Source organism: Podarcis vaucheri, assembly GCF_965113315.1.
Source record: "Podarcis vaucheri genome assembly, chromosome: 11".
Taxonomy (NCBI): domain Eukaryota; kingdom Metazoa; phylum Chordata; class Lepidosauria; order Squamata; family Lacertidae; genus Podarcis; species Podarcis vaucheri.
The window spans coordinates 24,303,673-24,322,884 of NC_138749.1; the positions used below are offsets into that span (position 1 = coordinate 24,303,673).

General features: G+C 42.1%; 1 long non-coding RNA gene across 4 annotated transcripts in view; it reads right to left on the bottom strand.

Moving 5' to 3' along the window:
• Positions 1–314: 314 nt before the first annotated feature.
• The window catches only part of LOC309514273, a 28,668-nt gene continuing 9,770 nt past the window's right edge, over positions 315–19,212 (bottom strand). Inside the window, exons 2-5 of one of the 4 annotated variants that reach the window (XR_014211864.1) lie at positions 13,032–13,190; positions 11,430–11,600; positions 5,869–6,192; positions 315–1,076 (exon numbers count right to left, since the gene is read on the bottom strand). This is a non-coding gene — a long non-coding RNA (uncharacterized lncRNA). Of the gene's footprint in view, positions 1,077–5,427; positions 6,193–6,641; positions 9,791–11,429; positions 11,601–13,031; positions 13,191–19,212 lie in introns of those variants that run through there. The other 3 variants (XR_014211865.1, XR_014211866.1, XR_014211867.1) reach the window with 3 other exon arrangements.

Below are 19,212 nucleotides of genomic sequence, written 5' to 3' on the forward strand. Positions count from 1 at the left end.
ACTTATGTAACATGCATTCATTTCAATCTAAAGGAAAGATCAAAACAATGTTTTAAAAGACATTAATTATTTATCATTTATGGACTTAAAAACGACAACAACAACTATGTGAATGAATACATTTGTTCGACTGATTTCTTTGTCTGACCATGGAAAAATGCGCAAACTGCAGCAATTTCTGCTTTCTGTTTTTGTCTGAATTCTCTGATATCCCTAGTGATAAGCGACTTCTCGCTGGCTCACTTAAACATCAATTCATTTGTTGATAATTCTTTTTTTAATACTCTTTTTATTTATTTTCATGGTACAGAAGATAAATTTTGAGAAAACAATTGTTACAACAGTAAACAACAAGTAACTTGACCTGGTAAAATTATAGACTTTTATCATGCCACGTGTTAAAGTTTCATTTGATTACTCTGAGAGATCATGCCACATTTTCCCATGGGGAGAGGGGCAGATGGGGCCTTTCCATTGTGTCCCTAAGAAAGCACAGAAAAGCAAAGCCCAGGGTGAACTTGTCTCTAGTCCTCCCTCCCTGTTGGTCTCCTCTTTCAATGGATGAGTTTAAATTGGCATACGGAAAGCTGACTGGACACATGAAGGATCTTATTTGAAAGGACACATGAAAGGCTTGGATTTTTCACTTGGGTGGTCAGCATCATCATTATTTGCCCTAGCTACATGTGAGCTGTAGTTTCATACGGCTTTCCCAGTTTAATGAACCAGGCAGGGAGGCAGACAAAACTACAAAGCCCATGCACCCCAGCAGGAAATGGTGCTCCTGAGCATGCTCAGAAGCATCCTGGCCATAAAACTACAAGGACTCTCATGCCTTTACTTAACTATCTCTGCTCTCAGGTTCTTCTTCCCCTTTAATCCACCATCCCCATGACACCCTCATTCAGCATAAGTGCCTGACACCCCCAACCTTGGCAAGTGTGTAATGAAGAGCTATATAGGTAGGGAGAAAGGATAAGAAACAAAACAATGAATGTTAATAGCTGCCAGCATGACATCAATAAAACGAGAGTTCAAGGGAATCCATGTTTCAAGGACATCAGAATGGATGGTAACTGCAAAACAAGGACAGAGAACAAAATAGAGTTAGTATAATAGTTTGGACTCAAAAACATTGTTGTTAGGTTTGTGATTAAAAAATAAATAAACACAAATCGGTATCATTAACTACTGCTACCGCTTGCACGAACCCCATCGCCTCACATGGCTGTCGACCGAGCGAACACCGCGAAGCTCACATTAAAATTTGACGACAGTGAAATTCTATTTTTTTTAATAAGATATTTATTAAGATTTTTTTAAGATATTACAATACAAAATGAAAAAAAACACAAAATAAAAATGATTAAAAACCACTCCATTTTTCTATTACTTATTTTCCTTAGCTTGTTTCCCGGACCTCCTCATACCTCCCTTTTTTGTATTCCAGTTCAATTTGTTAGCTCAGCAAATCCTTACCCTCTTTGTTTATCCTAATCTTTGGTCTTAAAATAGTAACATTAGATTTTTCCCTATTAACCCATTTTTCATATTCCCTTAAAGCATTATAGTTGGAAACCACTTAATTTCTATCCAACATCACTCTAACATTCATTAATTTTACAATATTTCTGTAGATAGTCTTTAAATTTCTTCCAATCTTCTTCCACCGACTCTTCTCCCTGGTCTCGGATTCTGCCAGTCATTTCTGCCAGTTCCATATAGTCCATCAGCTTCATCTGCCATTCTTCCAGAGTGGGTAAATCTTGTGTCTTCCAATACTTTGCAATGAGTATTCTTGCTGCTGTTGTAGCATACATAAAAAAAGTTCTATCCTTCTTTGGCACCAATTGGCTGACTATGCCCAGGAGAAAGGCCTCTGGTTTCTTCAAGAAGGTATATTTAAATACCCTTTTCAGTTCATTTTATATCATTTCCCTGAAAGCCTTAATCCTTGGGCACGTCCACCAAAGGTGAAAGAATGTACCTTCAGTTTCTTTACATTTCCAACATTTATTATCGGGCAAATGATAGATTTGTGCAAGCTTGACTGGGGTCATGTACCACCTGTAAATCATTTTCATAATATTCTCTCTCAAGGCATTACATGCCGTAAACTTCATACCTTTGGTCCACAACTGTTCCCAGTCAGCAAACATAATGTTATGTCCAACATCTTGTGCCCATTTAATCATAGCAGATTTCACCGTTTCATCCTGAGTATTCCATTTCAACAGCAAGTTATACATTTTTGACAAAATCTTAGTTTTGGGTTCTAACAGTTCTGTTTCTAATTCTAGACCATCCCTACATGTCACTACAAAATGTCATGTCACAGTGAAATTCTAAACCATCCCTACATGTCACTACAAAAGAGAACAAAAGACAACAGAGATCTGCATATAGTTGAAATGGAAATGCAATTCATCTCACCGAAGTGGGGAAGACTGTTACCAGTTGAGCTGTTTGCACCCTCAGTCTGCTGTCTAGGTGCTAACATTTGGTTATGGGGACTCTTTGAGCCCCTGTTCTCCCTTCTTACAGCTCTTTGCGTGGCGATTCCCCCCCCCCCAAGTTGGAATAAATAAAGACACTGGACACCAGAATTTAGGTTAATGGGCGAAAAATGGCCACAACTTTATTGGTTACAGGTAAGAGCGGTATTGGCTTTAGGCAGCCAGACGAGGGAAAGAAAGTTTACTGCAATGCACTGTATATGAGGCTTCCCTTGTGCTTCATCTGGAAGCTACAGTTCTTGCAGAATGTTGCAGCACAATTGCTGGCAGGAGTGAGGCCCTGCCAGCATAGAACACCTGTGGTCAGAGATCTGCACTGGTTGCTGATTTGCCACCGGGCCAAGTTCAAATTGTTACTTATCAGTATATAAAGAACATTACAACTCAGGACCAGTTTACCTGTGAGATCACCTTGCCCCATTTATGCGCAGTCAGATGGGCAGGGTACAAATAATAAAATGATCATTAGAATTACTATTCGACTGCCTTGATCTGCAGAACTGGCCCTGTTGCAAGTGCCACAAAATCCTCTCCATAATAAGTGCAGCAGAACCTATATTCAGACAGGTGACCTCAGACAAGCGCCTTCAATTTACTCTTTTCGGCACATGCTAAAAACATTTTTGTTTGGACAAGCCTATGCAGAGATGTAGAATGTCGATGTATGTTTTAATCTGTTTTTAGTTTATTGTTGATTTTATCTTTGTAGTGCTTTATAGAGGTGGTTTTTTTCCACAGATAATTTTATTGTGTTAGTCTCTTTGAGGCTTTTTTTTTAACAATCAAAAAGTGTAAAAGCTTTATGAAATAAATAAACAAAATAATAAAGTAAGTTAGACTGGGCCTGGCAGCCCTTTGAATAAAGGGCTGTCCTCTGTAAAGTGGGACACATGGCTATCCTCCTGTAGACACCCCAATTGCACATGGCCTGGTGTACATGTGCGCGAATGCTGAGACCAGGGCAAGTTATTCCCCACACCTCTTGAGAGGTGCCCAGAATCTTGCAGAGTTGTGCACTTATATTTGATTGCGCACCGATGTGCTCATTAGATGCACACTCCCCAATAATTATATTGCTAAACATATGCTCCTCTCATTGTATATACATGAAACAATTACATACTTTCTCTCCCTCTCCCTCCCTCCCTCCCTCTCCCCACCTCTCTCTGAACTTACCCTTTATTTTCTGAATTCATTTTCTGTGACGTAATCTATGGCTTTACATCAGCATCTTGAAATGAACATGGCTAGTTTGAAGGTATTCTGAGCCTACTTCTTCTTCTTCTTTTCGTTCCATGTCCTGTGGTCAATTGATGCTTAACATGTCAAATAAACTTTGAAAGATAAGTGATGAAATGCAGTCTGCTCAAAATAAGTCAGATGCCTTTGCTCATTTAAAGGAGTACAAGGTTTTTTTTTTACAGAGATTTTCTGTAGCCAAGAACAATCTGGGAGTATTTTTAGAGCAGCACCAGATGTCCTCCAGCGAAGTCTCCTGTGATTCCAGGATTGCTCTCGTTCCTCTAGTTAACAACCTGTCAGGAAGATGGAACCAGCTCTCAAGAGCAGTGCTTCCCAGGTTTCTGAATTTAAACCAGACATGTGCTTCACTCTCAGTTGTGAAAAGTGTAAGAGTGGTCCTGGCATTGCTTCTGGATTCCAAGAAGATGCAGCAGTGGCCAGCAGTGCTGGTTGGGCTTTTGAGAGATCCCTGGAACATGGGCAGAACTGCTCCAGCTCATCAGCAGAGCATTAACTTTGCATGCAAAATGTTTTAGCATCTATTGCTGGCATTTCCATTTAGGTCTGGGAATTTCACTATCTGAAACCCTGAAGCAGGGCTGCATTTAGTTTTGATGAGGCCTTCAGTTATTGAAGGTAATGGGGCCCTTTATATGTCCAGCCCTTTATATGATAACAACAAATTGTCACTTTTTTGTGTGTTGAATACAGTGGTACCTCGGGTTACATATGCTTCAGGTTACATATGCTTCAGGTTACAGACTCCGCTAACCCAGAAATATTACCTCGGGTTAAGAACTTTGCTTCAGGATGAGAACAGAAATCGTGCTCTGGCGGCGTGGCAGCAGCAGGAGGCCCCATTAGCTAAAGTGGTGCTTCAGGTTAAGAACAGTTTCAGGTTAAGAACAGACCTCCGGAACGAATTAAGTACTTAACCTGAGGTATCCCTGTATATGCTATATGGTAATTTATGGACCTAATAGGTATCTAAAGCCATTTGCACATAACAAAATGTGTATTTTATCAAAGTAATTGTTGAACTAAAATACAATTAAGAAGAAGTATATTAATAGTGAAATACAATTAAGAAGAAGTATATTAATAGTGAAATAATTACCAGTGATATTTTAGGGAGCAGGCTAGCAGGCAGGGCCTATTGCTTACATTGTAGGAGCCCACACAACACAAAATGCTGTAGCTGTATGTAGGTTTTTTTTTTTAATCTTATATTTTGGAAATCTACATCCAGTTTTTTCCCCTTTAAATTTTTTTGGGGCCCCCAAGAGAGTGGGGCCCTAAGCTATAGCTTGTTTAGCTTATACGTAAATCCGGCACTGCCCTGAAGAGCCACTGCCAACAGCACTGAGCTGAATTCAGAAGTGGGAAAAGGGCAAAGCCAATATCTGTGGTGCAACAAGAAAAATAGGTTCCTTTGGGTTATTTCAATTTAAGCATCGCATGCACACACATACACACACACACACACACACAAAACAGGGCTCTGTCCCTGCTCACGCCACTTGCTAACCCCACGGCCATTCTCCCACATTGACCCTTTATAGCTTTCCCTTACCACTCCATGCTAGCACTAAGCACACTTTTCACCTTCCCAAACACATTTCTGAAGCCACTTATCTCTTTTGTGCTGCAATTGTTTTAAACTACTCATTCCCTTGCCAAGGCCGCTGCTGTTGTGGAACCTGCCTTCACTGTCTCCACCTTCACCCTGATTTCATGCAAATCCAGGTTTCTGACATGGCACTACAAATCCCTTCAAAGGGGCTGTGCAGTGACAGCCTTACATTTTTATTATATAGGAAGATACACCCACACATATACCCACCCCCCACTTATATACTTGTATAATATTCATGGATACATGTGTGCGACTCTGTGTGTGAGAGAGTTATCATTTGATGTAGCAAATGATGGGGCTTGATTCCTTGTTTCTGAACCGTTTGAACTCACAGTGATGGTGCAGTGAGATATCTTATAATAGTTTTGCCTGCTGAATCTGTGGGAAAGAGCTGAGCCATAATATACCATTACACAGCTTTGATGTGTGGAATGTTAGACAAGTTTTGCATATCTGATTCAACATCAATGTCACCTTGATAAACGGCACTTCTGGTCTTCATCAAATAGATGTACTCAGGGGAAGTGTGTGTTTATTTTCAACAGCTTTATGAAGTACTCTTTGCTATCGTTGGGGGGGGGGAGCACATCAAGGTGTTATTTTGTTAAGCTCTGACCCCATGAATCACTTTTGCCTCCTGCCATCATCATTCCAGCTACCCATAATGGTTTCTGAACAAATATTTATTTCTGATTAAGAACATACCATTTCATATTTTCAAAATGACGCCTCATTTTCACACGCTCGGACATGCTTACCGTATCTGGGTTGTGCAGGAATCTTCACACAGTGTGGAATCTTCACACACAACACATACAAACAAACACATCACTGCACCATTCATGTATCTGAAAACCTGTTGCCACAAGTGAGTGTAAGGGAAACAGCGGAAGGAAAATGCAACAATTCCTACTTTTAAATGAAGTTGATGATAGGCACCACCCACCCTCCTGCCATGTGCATAGCTTTGTCTGTGCAAGACAGAATCCCCACGGGGAACCTAGAGATCTCTTTGTCCTTCATCAACGTTTGTTTGGGTCCATACTGTGCTGGGTACATTTCTACCCACTGAACTATTACATTAATCATGAACCTTTCCACTACTCACATAGGAGTATCAGTGACCCACTGACCTCCAGAAATACAAGGCCCCTTTGCAGCTTCCAAAGAAGCATCACACTCCTATCTGGGCTCCTGATGTATAAACTGTGCATTGCATAGTTGGCACTGACTCGTGACAGGACCTTCTTCTTGTACGATGGCAACTATTAACAAGCTGTAGCATTTATGCATATCAAGGCCAATACAATGCATTTCTCAACCATCAAGCCCAAGAGAGAGTCTCTTACTTTTTGCTTCCAAAACTCATTTGTAGCAGTGCATAAGTTACCAGTCCATTTTGCTTGCCTTCCCTCGCAAACTCCTCCAGACACAGAGTCTGCTTAAGTTTCTACTTTCAGCAAAACAGCGGTGAAACAGCCAGCCAGCCTCTAACTCCCACTCCTCCTATCTAAGAAGAGCCTGTTGCATCAGGCCAATGGCCCATTTAGGCCAGCATCCTTTTCCCACAGTTGGAAACCACATGTCTGCAGGACACCCACCTGAGAAAAAGAGAACTATCCCTTCCTGTGGTTTCCAGCAACTGGTACTCAGAAGCATCGCAGCATCTGACTGTGGAGGCAGAATATAGCCATCATGGTTGGTATTCATTGATAGCCTTATCCTCCATGAAATTGTTCAACTTCTCTACGGACATTCCTTCCCATGCACATTGCTGTTCAAGATAAGTCTTGCAAGTCAGCTCTGAGTCTTCTCCTCGTGACATTTCCCCCCTTTAGAATATTGCACTGAACTCCAAGGCAAAATGACGAGCTCCTGCACTGTTTAAAAAACATGCAGACATAAGGCACTCAGGGCTGCCACAAATACCGCAAAATACTGTGACAAATGCCGCAAATAACCAGGCTGCTTTAGGAAGTAACAGCAATTTCTAGCACATTTGGGGTTGCCCATTTCGCCAAGACTTTCTGTGACACCCATGCAGAACTCTGCAGATGCGATCAGTGCTTGGTTGCCCAATTTCTGTGCAAGCAGCACTGTGGTTTTTTCTAATCACCAGCTTCTCATCTCATCATTGGGAAATCTGGGAACTCCTCTACTGTATGAAAATGAAGCAGATAGAGAGCCTGAACAGGTCAAAGAGGCAAAATGTCAGCCAGGCTTAGATGATGTTGCACAAGCATTGGGTGTCTATTGGTTTTCAGGTCACAAATATACTTACAAATGTATATTTCCTTATCACCCGTTTTCTGGTCACTTTACAGCATAGTTTTGCTAACAGATGGTCAAACTGCTGTCTGGTGGAAATACAGTGCTCATTTGGTAACCCCCAGCCATTTTACTTCCATATTTCCCCGACGTATCATGTCTCAACATATAATAAATATGATTAATAAGAAAGTAAATGAAATCCCACGTATGATTTTTACCACTAAAGGATATACAAGGCTGACCCAAGACATTTTGCTGTCTGAGGCTCAGCATGAAAGCATCCCCACCTCAAGTCAAGGTCCATAGTACCCAAGGCCTGTCAAGTTACTTTAACATAGCCTTCAACACTTTGGTGCTCCCAAATGTGCTCCCAAACTCTCATCAGCCCTCTAACTGATGGGAATTGTAGTCCGAAACATCCAGAGGGCACCAGGGTGGTAAAGGCTGCTTTGGTACCCAATACATGTCACAAGAGCCCAAACAATAATGTATTAAGGTCAACATTTTGCTGCTCTTTCATGACACTAAGAATTTGCTGTCTCGTTCTGCCTAATGATAGGGCTTGGCTTGGCAATATGGAGCAAAACTTGCAAGGAAACTATGCATTCCTTTATGCCTCCACCTCCATCCCAATACATGCACCCTTGAGGAGTGTCTCTCTTTTATAGGTCCCAGCCAGAGTTTGCAGTGAGGAATTGTGGGTCTTTAGCTGTGTGTCTTGCAAATTCTCATCCTGGGGCCCAAATCCAGCAACCTGCTTAGGCACCAGGACCATTTGGACATCTCCAGAAAGCAAGGTTCAGCAAATGTCTGCCATCACAGAGCGGAAAAAGAAGAAAAGAAAACCCCTTGACGTGCCGTAAGTTGTTGGCCAAAGGACCATAGTTAATGCTCAGCCCACTTCCTAAAGAGAGGAGGGAAATATTTATCTTTTGCCCCTTGTATTTTAGAGAGCAGCGTTTGAGAGAATTCCAAGTTCTTAATTATTATTTTAAGAGTGCAGTATCTGTATCTCAAGAGGTCTCTGTTTCCGAGAATCATCAAAGTTCTTTGCTCTTATGCAAACACAAGAAGACTTTCTTCCATAGGCAAACATTTGGGACTTTCCTCATCGCAAGAGCTGTGAGAACATGGAGCAAAGTGCCTTGAGAGATGGTGGCTTCTCTTTTGCTAGAGGTGTTGCCACAGACACTGTGCAGCCATCTCTCAGAGAAGCTGTAGTTGAACCCTGCTGGTCCTGCAGGGCTGAGCAAGAGGACCAGCAAGGTCCCATTCAACCTCATGATTTTAAAACTAGCATTCCAGAAGTGCACTTCCACTTATTATGAATGGTGAAGCATTTGCATGGAGACATTGGCCCTGGAACTCTTTCCCCATTCTGTCAACAGCAACGAATTGAGGGCAACTTCAGTTCCTGGGTCAAGTCTGCAGCAAAACTGGTTTGCATAGCAAAATAGATGCCTCACGTGAAGCTGTGCAGGTGCAGGGATGCTAATCCTCCGCCTTGCCACAGGGCCAGTCCTTCGGGTGCCTGGCTCCCCAGGTGAATGCAGCCACATGAAAAGGAAGAGAGGAACATTCCTCCCGCCCTCCCTCACCCAAGGCTAGGGCCGTTGTGCAGCTATTGGTTTCAGTGCAGCAGAACTTTCCCAGCTCTTAACTGAGCCTGGCATTAACCAAAAGGCCACACCTTTGCTGTGCAATGGTATGCAGGCTTTCGCCTCCTTCCTAGCAGTGACCTCCCTGTTCTCTTTTCTGGGAAGGTCCACTGGTGCTCTGCTGGTTAGCCATGTGCTAGAGGCAGCCTAGTTTCATAGGCTTAGGGACATGCAGAGAACGTGTGTGTCCTCAGGGTAAAAGAATCTATTCCAAGGCACATTCTTTTTGTGTTTGCTATAAGCATGCTAAGGACTCAGCCCTGCCCGACTCTGACTTTTTAAATTTTATTTCTGGTTTATTCATTGCTCCATGCAAGTAGCTAATGCTTTATGAGCTGGGAAAGTCGCCTTCTGCACAATCAGCTGTGGGTGTTGGCGGCTCCAGAGATTGTCCATGGCTGAGGGTTTCATCACTGGGCACGTTGCAGGAGCAAAGGTGTAAAGCCCAGCACCCAGTGCCCTGGAGGCTGAAAGAAGGCAAGAGACTGTCAGAATTTGCAAATGATCTAGCCTGGGTGAATTACTCAATGCAGTCTCCATGGTTCACACCAGCTGGGAAAAAATGCAGGTGAACCAGAATTCATCGGGGCTTGCCTGCTGTCAAGTCACTTGGCCAAGAGGTAACATATAAGAGCTAGGAATGGAGAAGTCATTCGGTCTGCTTTTTGCAGTGAACCAAACCAATTTGATGGTCCCAAACCAGTGTGTGGATTGCTACTCAGCTCCTGATTAGTCAGCAGACTTTTTCAGCAGTCTGCTGTCGGTGATTTGGCTATCCCCACACCCCCAAGAGATTGCATGGCATGGACCAACTCCATAATGCAGAGGTGGGGAAACCAGATGTTGTTGGACTCCAACTCCCATCAGCCTTTGCTAATGTGGCCAATAGTGAGGGATGATGGGAGTTGTAGTCTAGTAACACCTCCATGTCCACAGTTTCGTTCCTTTATACATTAATGGGTGGTGGCACCTTTCCTTCTCCACCGGATTTCTTTGGGGGAACCCTTTCTATAGGGTGCCTCAATGCACTCTGTTGGAAGCCAATTGTTCAGAATGTCCAATTGTTTTCCTTGAAATGGGGTTCCATTGGGTATTCAGTGACTAATCTAAACAGCGTCCCCACCCCCCGGCAACGCAGATAATAGTGCTTGTAGCTTTTATTCATTGAAATAAGTGGAAGCGTTCTAGTTTTCCCACGATGTAATTGTACAGATGTGCCTGCACAACAATGAAATGCACATATACATTCCAAGAGAAGCATGGGACCCCTTAGTTATTAGGCTCATGAGCCATTCACACAGACCCTACTGCTTCCTCTGTGCATTGTTCAGCAAGCAAATCACACAATAGTCACAAAACAGTTGTAGAGAAAGGAGGAAAATGTAATCTAAAAGCAGATTAGCAGTAAATAGCACCACCTAAGGTATCAGCAGATTCCCTGGCCCCACACTTTCCTACTGGGGTCGCCTGCCTACACTGATGCACAGAATATGATATGATTTTATCATTTTTAAAAAGCTCATGGATGCTGTTGAATGGGACTTGCATGTTCTCTGCTGTATATCAGGGACAGCTATAGAAGGCTCTGGAGGAAGAAGTTCAACTCACCATACCAGATCCTAGCTTTGATTTGCAAAGTGCTAAGTTTTTATCGTGATTACTCTGCAGTAGGAATCTTGCTTTGGGGATTTCCTTCATGTTTGTTTCTGGAAGTCTCATTAATTCAGTGTTTCATTCATCAAAATCTGCTTTTATTTCATGTTTTATCCATTGGTAATGATTTTGCTGTGATAGGTTTGGGTGTTTTCCATCTTCCTTTCTTTCCACTTTTCCTTCCTTCCTTCCTTCCTTCCTTCCTTCCTTCCTTCCTTCCTTCCTTCCTTCCTTCCTTCCTTTTTACTAAATTCTACTGTCACTAATGGGAGGAGCTGGCTTCTGCAGCAGAAGATGCAATTTTCCTTCTCCCATAATTCTCCTGGATGTAGTGCATTCTGGGTAAAATAAAATAGAGATTGCAGCCCTCGGCGGGAGCCCCACCTCTCCTGGAATGCCATGAAACAACAGAAAGCCCTGGGAAGAAATATTCAGATTGAATGGGACTCTCACTTAGGCTTTGGCAAATCTGTCAATTTCGGTTTCTCTCAGTTTCTCCATCTTATGTTCAGTTCTTTGCATTTCCAGATCAGTCTGCAATATATAGAAAGCTGGTGAGAACTTTGAAGGGTGGTTAGATAGATCCAGTTCCCATCGCTACCCACAGTTCACTGTTCCATTCATCTGAAAAACAAATGAGCATTCCCATTTTGAACAGGTTGCCATTCTTGTGGCAAGTTTGATACCTTTGTGGAATCAGGTCACATGGTGGATTAGCTACATAGCATAAAGCAGCCTTTCTCAACCTTAGGTTCCCACATGTTGTTGGACTACCACTCCCATCACCCCTGACTGCTGCCCCTGCTGGCTGTGGATGATGGGATTTGTAGTCCAACAACATCTGGGAACCCAAGGATGAGAAAGGCTGGTGTAAAGGATAGTCTCTAAACATGGGCACATGAGAAAGTGTGGGAGAGTTTATGGAGTCAGTTATGTAGTCAGAGTTATGCGGCACAACATGTAATTAATCGCCAGGGTTACTTAAAAAAGACAGGCACCAAGGCTGATTGCAAAAGCTGGACTCCTTCAAATGAGTGTCTGGATGCCATGCTGTGTTGAAATGAAGTCTAAACAGATAGAGCAATCTCTTGGTGAGTAAAATGGGTATATAGGGAAGTGTGCTTTTGAGCAGGGCTGGCCCACCCATGAAGCAAGGTGTACTGGCCTGGCCCAGATAAGGAAGCCTGATAGTTAACTCTTTATTGGCAAGAGAAACACAACAGCTTCTACAGTGCTCTGGATACACATACAAACACACACATACTTCTGGCCTCTAGGTCTGGACTCTATGGAGCAGTTGTCACAAAAGTGGGGGTCCTCTCCTCATCTGGCTCATATCCCCTCCTCTGATAGGTTGCATGCTCGCAACCTGAGACTTCTCCTGCATGCAAGTCACTGCTTCTCTTCATATGAGATAACTGGGCATGGCTACTCCAGTTTACTAAACTGATTACAAGCTATGTAATGTCATTAGCACATTCCACAGTGTTGCAAGAATGTATAGATGCAAAGGTATGTATACCAGGAATTAGAAGGGATCTAATTTTATTATGATTAACAACTGCTACATTGCAAGCTGTGGCTAAATCCACCACTTATTACTGATTGGATTGATAAAAACATGGGGAATTTGGGTTGTGGGAAAGATTTCATCTGAAATTAAAGGCACATGTAACCTGTTGCTTGTGGATGTACTGATAGAAAAGTGGTCACCATTTATTATGTATGTCGATTCAACAAGAACAATGCAGAAAGGCTCAGCTTCCATTTTTTATTTCAGAATATTGAAGGAGGGAAGGTGCAGCATGAAGAGAAAAACCAAACAAAGAAATCATTTTGAAATCGGAATCTTTGCTTCTCTCTGATTTTTCTCATTCTGTTTATATCTTGAAATGCACACTAGTTATTGTGTGGTTTGAGTGTCTGTGTGTGCATAAATACATACAGATCTAAAATAAAAATCCTGTCCAAATTGTTTTTATATGCACTGTATTGCTTTAGCCTTTTAACTGCACACCATCATGCCCAAAAAGTGAGTGTCACATGTTTACTTACCTCTGCACACATAAATCTGAAAGCAGGTGGGTACCATATGGGAGACATCCCCTGTGCGCAGTTATTGAAGGTGTTTCAGAGAGGGACTAGTAGCTGCATGGTATCACATCATATTATTTACATCATTGCCCAGCATAGGGACCTGGAGCTTTATAAAATCTGCAATGTAGAAAACTAAAATGAGAGAGAGGGTGATATCCAACATGAGCCATACTCTATGGACATCCTCTGATTGTGACTAACATTGGATGTAACCCATAGAACAGGAACACAGCCATTTTGAACATAAACATCAAGGCTTTTTAGAAACGCTTTACTGAAAGTAAGTCCTCCTGCAGTCAACGAGACTTACTTTACAACAGGCATACCTAGGGTTGCATTGTAAAGGGAGTTCTGGGCATTTGTTGAAAAATTCAGCCCCTTCAAAAGGGAATTTTCGTCTTGATACTTGAACACCACCAAAACTCATTACAGCACTGCTTCAAATGCTTAGTTTCCCAAGAAACAAGGAATGCAGATATCTTAATGCACTGGAAGCTTTAGCTCTTTGTGCCACTACCTTCCCATTCACATTCAGAAACATCTTCTTGATGGTGTTGGAGAACGTTTCATTTTTGGGATTGTGCATGTCCATATAATTGTGCATTTCAACACACCACCATAATTATTACCATAGATTATAGGGAGGAACAAGTCTGAGGTCTGGCCAATTTTTAATAAGATGTATTAAATGCAACCTTGAATAGTTCACATACTGTTGCTGGTTCTGCCTTCGGTGCTTTGATTGTTAGCAAATGTTTAATTCTCACTTCATTTTCTGCCTTAATCTTCAGAGTTACAGCAGAAAGGGTAAACAACACACACTTTGCTGTCTCTGCACTCCTGGGACAAATTTTCACAGGTTGCAATTATGCTAAAATAAGCCAGGGGAAGGATGACTACATTCTCAGCTTGCACAAATCACCATAGACCTGGAGTCCAGATTTCCTCTGTTCAAAAAAAAAAGGCATGAATATTTGATTCCATAGCAAGTCTTGAACTGGTGACCTAAAGGATGTCAGGCAAGGTTTAAGCATGTGCTCTGCCACTCAGCAATACCCTAATGACGGAACATCAGGGGACCATCTGATAAAGCTTCCTTCCACCAATTGGCTAGAGTGGGTCAGGTGACACTCTCTATCCTCTTTAAAGGCTCCCAAGTCAGACTTGCTCACTCGTCTATGTAGCTACGACATCTGCTCCTGCCTTCAGCCTTCGATTTTCCCTACCTCTGCTTTTGCCTCACCTGACCCTCGCTAGGAGCCAGGTTTTACATTAACAATATCTCTCAAACTTAGATCTCTAGCTTTTGTTGGACTACAACTCCCTGGTCCTGCTAGCTAGGGATGATGGGAGTTGTAGTCTAACAACAGAGGGAGATCCAAGTTTGAGAAACACTGCACTAAGGCATCAGCCAAAATAAACAAGCTAATCTTTTCCTACCAAATACATCTGTGCCTCTTTAACTTTTCTCATTCATCAAGATCATTGTTTGGCTCCTGATCACATGCAGTAACCTATATGTCATAGCCTACAAGTAAAGCTGTGACTATTATGGCACTATGGCCAGAGGCTGTACTTGCTTAATTGAGATTGAGAACCAGCCATACCACCTCCTATTCTCAGGAAAACAGGGACTGCACCTGCTTCTGATGCTTGGATGCTAACCTGTTTAGCAATGGACAAGTTTGTCAGTTTCAATTTCTTCTGGTTTTCGTTTTTCCAATCTTAAGTTCAGTTTTTCCCATTTCTGATTTGTTCACAATTTATTTAACGAAAGTCAGTGCAACCATTATATCTGCATTTTCATACAACTTTTCAGACACCTTTCCCTCCCTCCCTCCCTCCCTCCCTCCAAATTTGCCTAACATGCACATTTTTGCAAGCAATTTTCCACAATATAATGCATAACGTTTGTATATTATTTTCACTACTATCTACATTTTTTAGCACACTTTCCCCTTATATACATCTTTGTATACTCTTTTGGGTTGGTGAATTGCATCACAAAATTTGAAATAGTACAAATTTTGGAGGATAACTATGATTTGGTTTGTGTTCAGGAAGTACAAATTAGGTAAATCCATATTAAAATGCAAGCTGAACAAATTTCTCCCTACCCTTGCCATCCCTAATCCTGCTGACCTCTTTTAACTTTATGGTTACTATTGCATACTATGTCTCAGCTAGTCCTATTCTCTATGTAGCTTTTTCTCTGAAGCATTTTTCTCAAGGAAGTCTGTTCTTATCAGCTTGATATGTGATATGCTCTTGATCTAGGAGCTGCAAGTTAAAATGACTGATGGAACAGGATCAACAGGGAAATGGCTTTGGAGCTTGTGCTGTTCACAGCTCACATTTCCCTGGGATCTTTTGTTCTTCCCAAACTGGCGTGCTTCCTTGCAGAGGGTTCCTCTTTGTAAGAATGCCAAAGACAGAACTGAATTAATGAATTCTGGTCCTTTCCAGCTCTGTGGTTGCTCTAATCTACCAGCAAGAGATGCTCTAAGAGCAACATCTGGACAGGTAAAAGCTAAAATTCATGGTCAAAGTGATATTTATAAGAGGAAAGGAATAAAGACTGGTTGTCAAATTTTGCTGGTGCTTTTAATCTTCACAAGATACATCTACTCTTAAAAAGGCTGGTTCACACAACTGAGGTACTGGAGCCTGATAAACATACTGGGCATTCTGATGCTCAGGCATGCGGTGTGAGCATCAACATACAATTAGTTGCTAAGCACTGATTCAAATTGATTTGACACAGAACAAGCCCAGTTAAACATTCATTGGCCCTCACCTACGAAATGTGAGCTGCAGATGTCCATCACATGTGTGTAGCAATTTTCAAAGTGGTGAGACCAGTAAAATAGATTTCATGGGATTAGCTGGATCAAGATTACAAGTTTCAACCTTGCAATAATTTTCATCTGCTGAATTATGCTCTGTTAATATAATAGGACACCAAAGGGAAGTCCCCAAACCCTCCCTCACCTTCTCTTTTCATTTATTCCTCTTTTTCCTTCTCTCATCTGACTCAAGGCCAAAGTAGATGTGATGTCATTAGCCCATCTGTGTCTGTCCATCCTAGAACTGGACCATAATCATGTGAGGGAGGGCAATAGGAACAAGCACACTAACTCTGCCCCCTTTTAGTCATCATCATCATTACCCTCTATGATTTGGAGGCAGGGCCCCCAACTTGAATAAAATATGGGGGGGGGCAGGTAAGTCCCACCCCACATAATCAGTCACAAGGCACACACACTATTTGAATGGTTATGCCCATCAACTTGGGAGCAGCAGCCTCCTCAAATATTTTATGGGGGGCTGAAGGGGCCTCGGCCCCTAGGAGTTGGCTGCTCATGGTTGAAGGGCAACTTTGTGAAGTAGGGAGCCTCCTGTGCTTCTGGTGGCTCTCTGCACATCTGAGAACCCTGCAGAAGTTCATCATGCTTCACAGTTGCCCTCCAACTTGTGGAGGGCAATGTGAATGCAACGGAGAACAGAGTTCATCTCTACTGACCCCCCCACCAATGTGATTACTATGAACAGTCCCAGAGTGCCTGAAGGCAGCTAATGAATCAATATATTCTTAAGGGACAGGCTTCCAGAAATACATTCCAAAGATTTCTCAAAAGGTCAAGACAATTTAAACCTCTCCCTTCACACGGAACAAGAAAGATCTACCTCACTTCATTTGGGATTTGAAGCCACCTGGAGGTCCACGTGCTGATTGACTGGAGATTTTAGTGTTAATAATGATCTGTGCTTGCTCAATGAATGCAATAAGTTATTCCTAGCCTTCTCTGCGTCAGCACAAAATAAAGCTCCTGGAGATGACATGTGGATGGTAATTTACTCTACATCTTCCCATGGCCTATTTTCATTGTGTATAATGCAATTCATATTTTTCTATAATTTTACTCTTCCCAGGCAGGAAATGCTTTTTCTAAAATAAAAACAACTACACCTAGCAACTTGTCTCCAAAAGTTTCTGTATTTCAGAGGTGGTCATGCCTGCGGTTTTTCTCTAAACAAGCTATATGCCATGGGGGTGGGGCAGAGCTGCGCTCCTGGAATTAGTGTCACTGAAGCCCTCCCCCATCTTAGTAAGCTGCAATGAATCCAGTGTCAGGAGGATACCTTGGCAACGCTGCCCCACCACCACAGCCACTACAGTGTATGAGAGAGAAGCTAAACATATGTGAAGACGAGAGAGCAAAGGCTTCTTCACATAGAATCTTAGCATTACTTTGTCCAGTTGTGGGCACCATAATTTAAGAAGGATGTTGACAAGTTGGAACATGCGCAAAGGAGGGCAACCAAGATGATGAAGGGTCTGGAAACCAAGCCTCATTAAGGATGCTTGAAGGAGCTGAGTATGTTTAGCTTGGAAAAGAGGCAATAAGATAGCCATCTTCAAATATCTCAAAGGCTTTCACGTGCAAAATGGAGCAAGCTTGTTTTCTCCTGCTCTGGGGTGTGCGTGTATGTGTAGGACTCGAACCAATGGTTTCAAGTTATGGAGATTATGAGTAAACATCAGGAAAAACCTTCTGACAGTAAGAGCTGCATGACTGTGAAACGGACTCCCTCAGGAGGTTGTGGACTTTCATTTAGTTGAGATTCCTGCAGTGTACTGGTTTGGACTAGATATCTGCCCTATTCACATATAAAATGTGTGTGTGTGTAGGCTAAAACTTAAATTAAGATGAAAATACAGGGCAGAGAAGATAAACATTGCCCCTTTCTCCATCTCATCTCAACTAACTCCATTATTTTCTGCCATTTGCTTTAGCCTGGTTCATTTCCGGTATCAGATCTAGGCTGAAGAAAAGTACCTGCAACCACTGTGAATTAAAGCATTTATGTATTTATGATATTTGTATGTTGAAAATGGCTGTTCTTGGTTGGAGTGATTGGTGCTCTTCCTGCCTGCCTGATTCCTATACTTCCTATGGTCTTTCAGGTCTCTCAGACTGGCAATTCCTTTTGCAGATCTTCTCTGCTGCCAATACAGCACCGTCGCCCCATTCAAGAACTGTAGTTAATTAATCACATGCCTTTTAATTGATTGACTGGATAATTAAGCAAGCAAATCCATGTATACAGTATTTGCATATGAGAATAAGAAACCGTATTCTAAAGAGGAAAAAGGAGCAAATTTTATTTGGGTGGAATCCAAAGAATTTGGGGAAGGGATATTGCATGAAAAATGTTCTAGGTTCAATACTTGGCGTCTCCACGAAGGGCTGGGAATGTCTTCTATCCAAAACCCTGCAGAGAAACAGCCCGTTACTGTAGATAATACTGGGCTACAGGGACCAGTGACCTGACCCAGTATAAGGCATCTTCCTATCTGTCTTGGGCAGAAGCTTGTAGGGGGAGTGCAGTGATGCATCACATACCTGTGATGTCATGTGCATGACACATGTCACGCATGTGCCATCAGGAGGAGCGCATCATCAGGAGCAGGCCTTCCTTAGTGCTGCACAGATTCTATGACTGCAGCTCCTCCTCTCTCATGCTCAGGAGGATGCAGCCTTTGATGCTGCACTGCACTCGGCTTGGTGGTCCAGCCGCCTCGCCACCTCAATATTGGGAGGGGGCTGAGCCCCCTGCTAAGGAATATTGAGGGGACTGGTAACACCTCTGCCCCCTAGAGCTGGTGCGGCTGCTTCCTATGCTATCCAGTTGATGCCTTTGTCATTAAGAAAGGGATTTTGTTTTTGTTTTTTTATATATGATATTTATTAAAGTTTCAAAGAAAGGATTACATAAATAAAAAGAGAAAAAGAGAAAAGAAATACATAAAAAAATAAAAATACAAAATGCAGAAAAAAGATAATAAACATTTAAAAAGAAAAACACACCAATCTTACCGTACCTTACATTTCATTTCCTTACTTCTCTGACCTCCTCACACCTCCCTTTTTTGTATTCCAGGTCTATTAATTAATTCAGCAATTCCTTTCCCTCTTTGTTTTAAGAAAGGGATTTTGATTGAGTGGAAGCATCTTCTAACAGAAGAGGCGGGAAGGGGAAATTTATAAATTAATGACCTCATCTCTCGGCGGGGTTACAAAAGATAAAATCAGTTGAAATTAAGCACAAAATCAGAAAGACTTATTTTAAATGC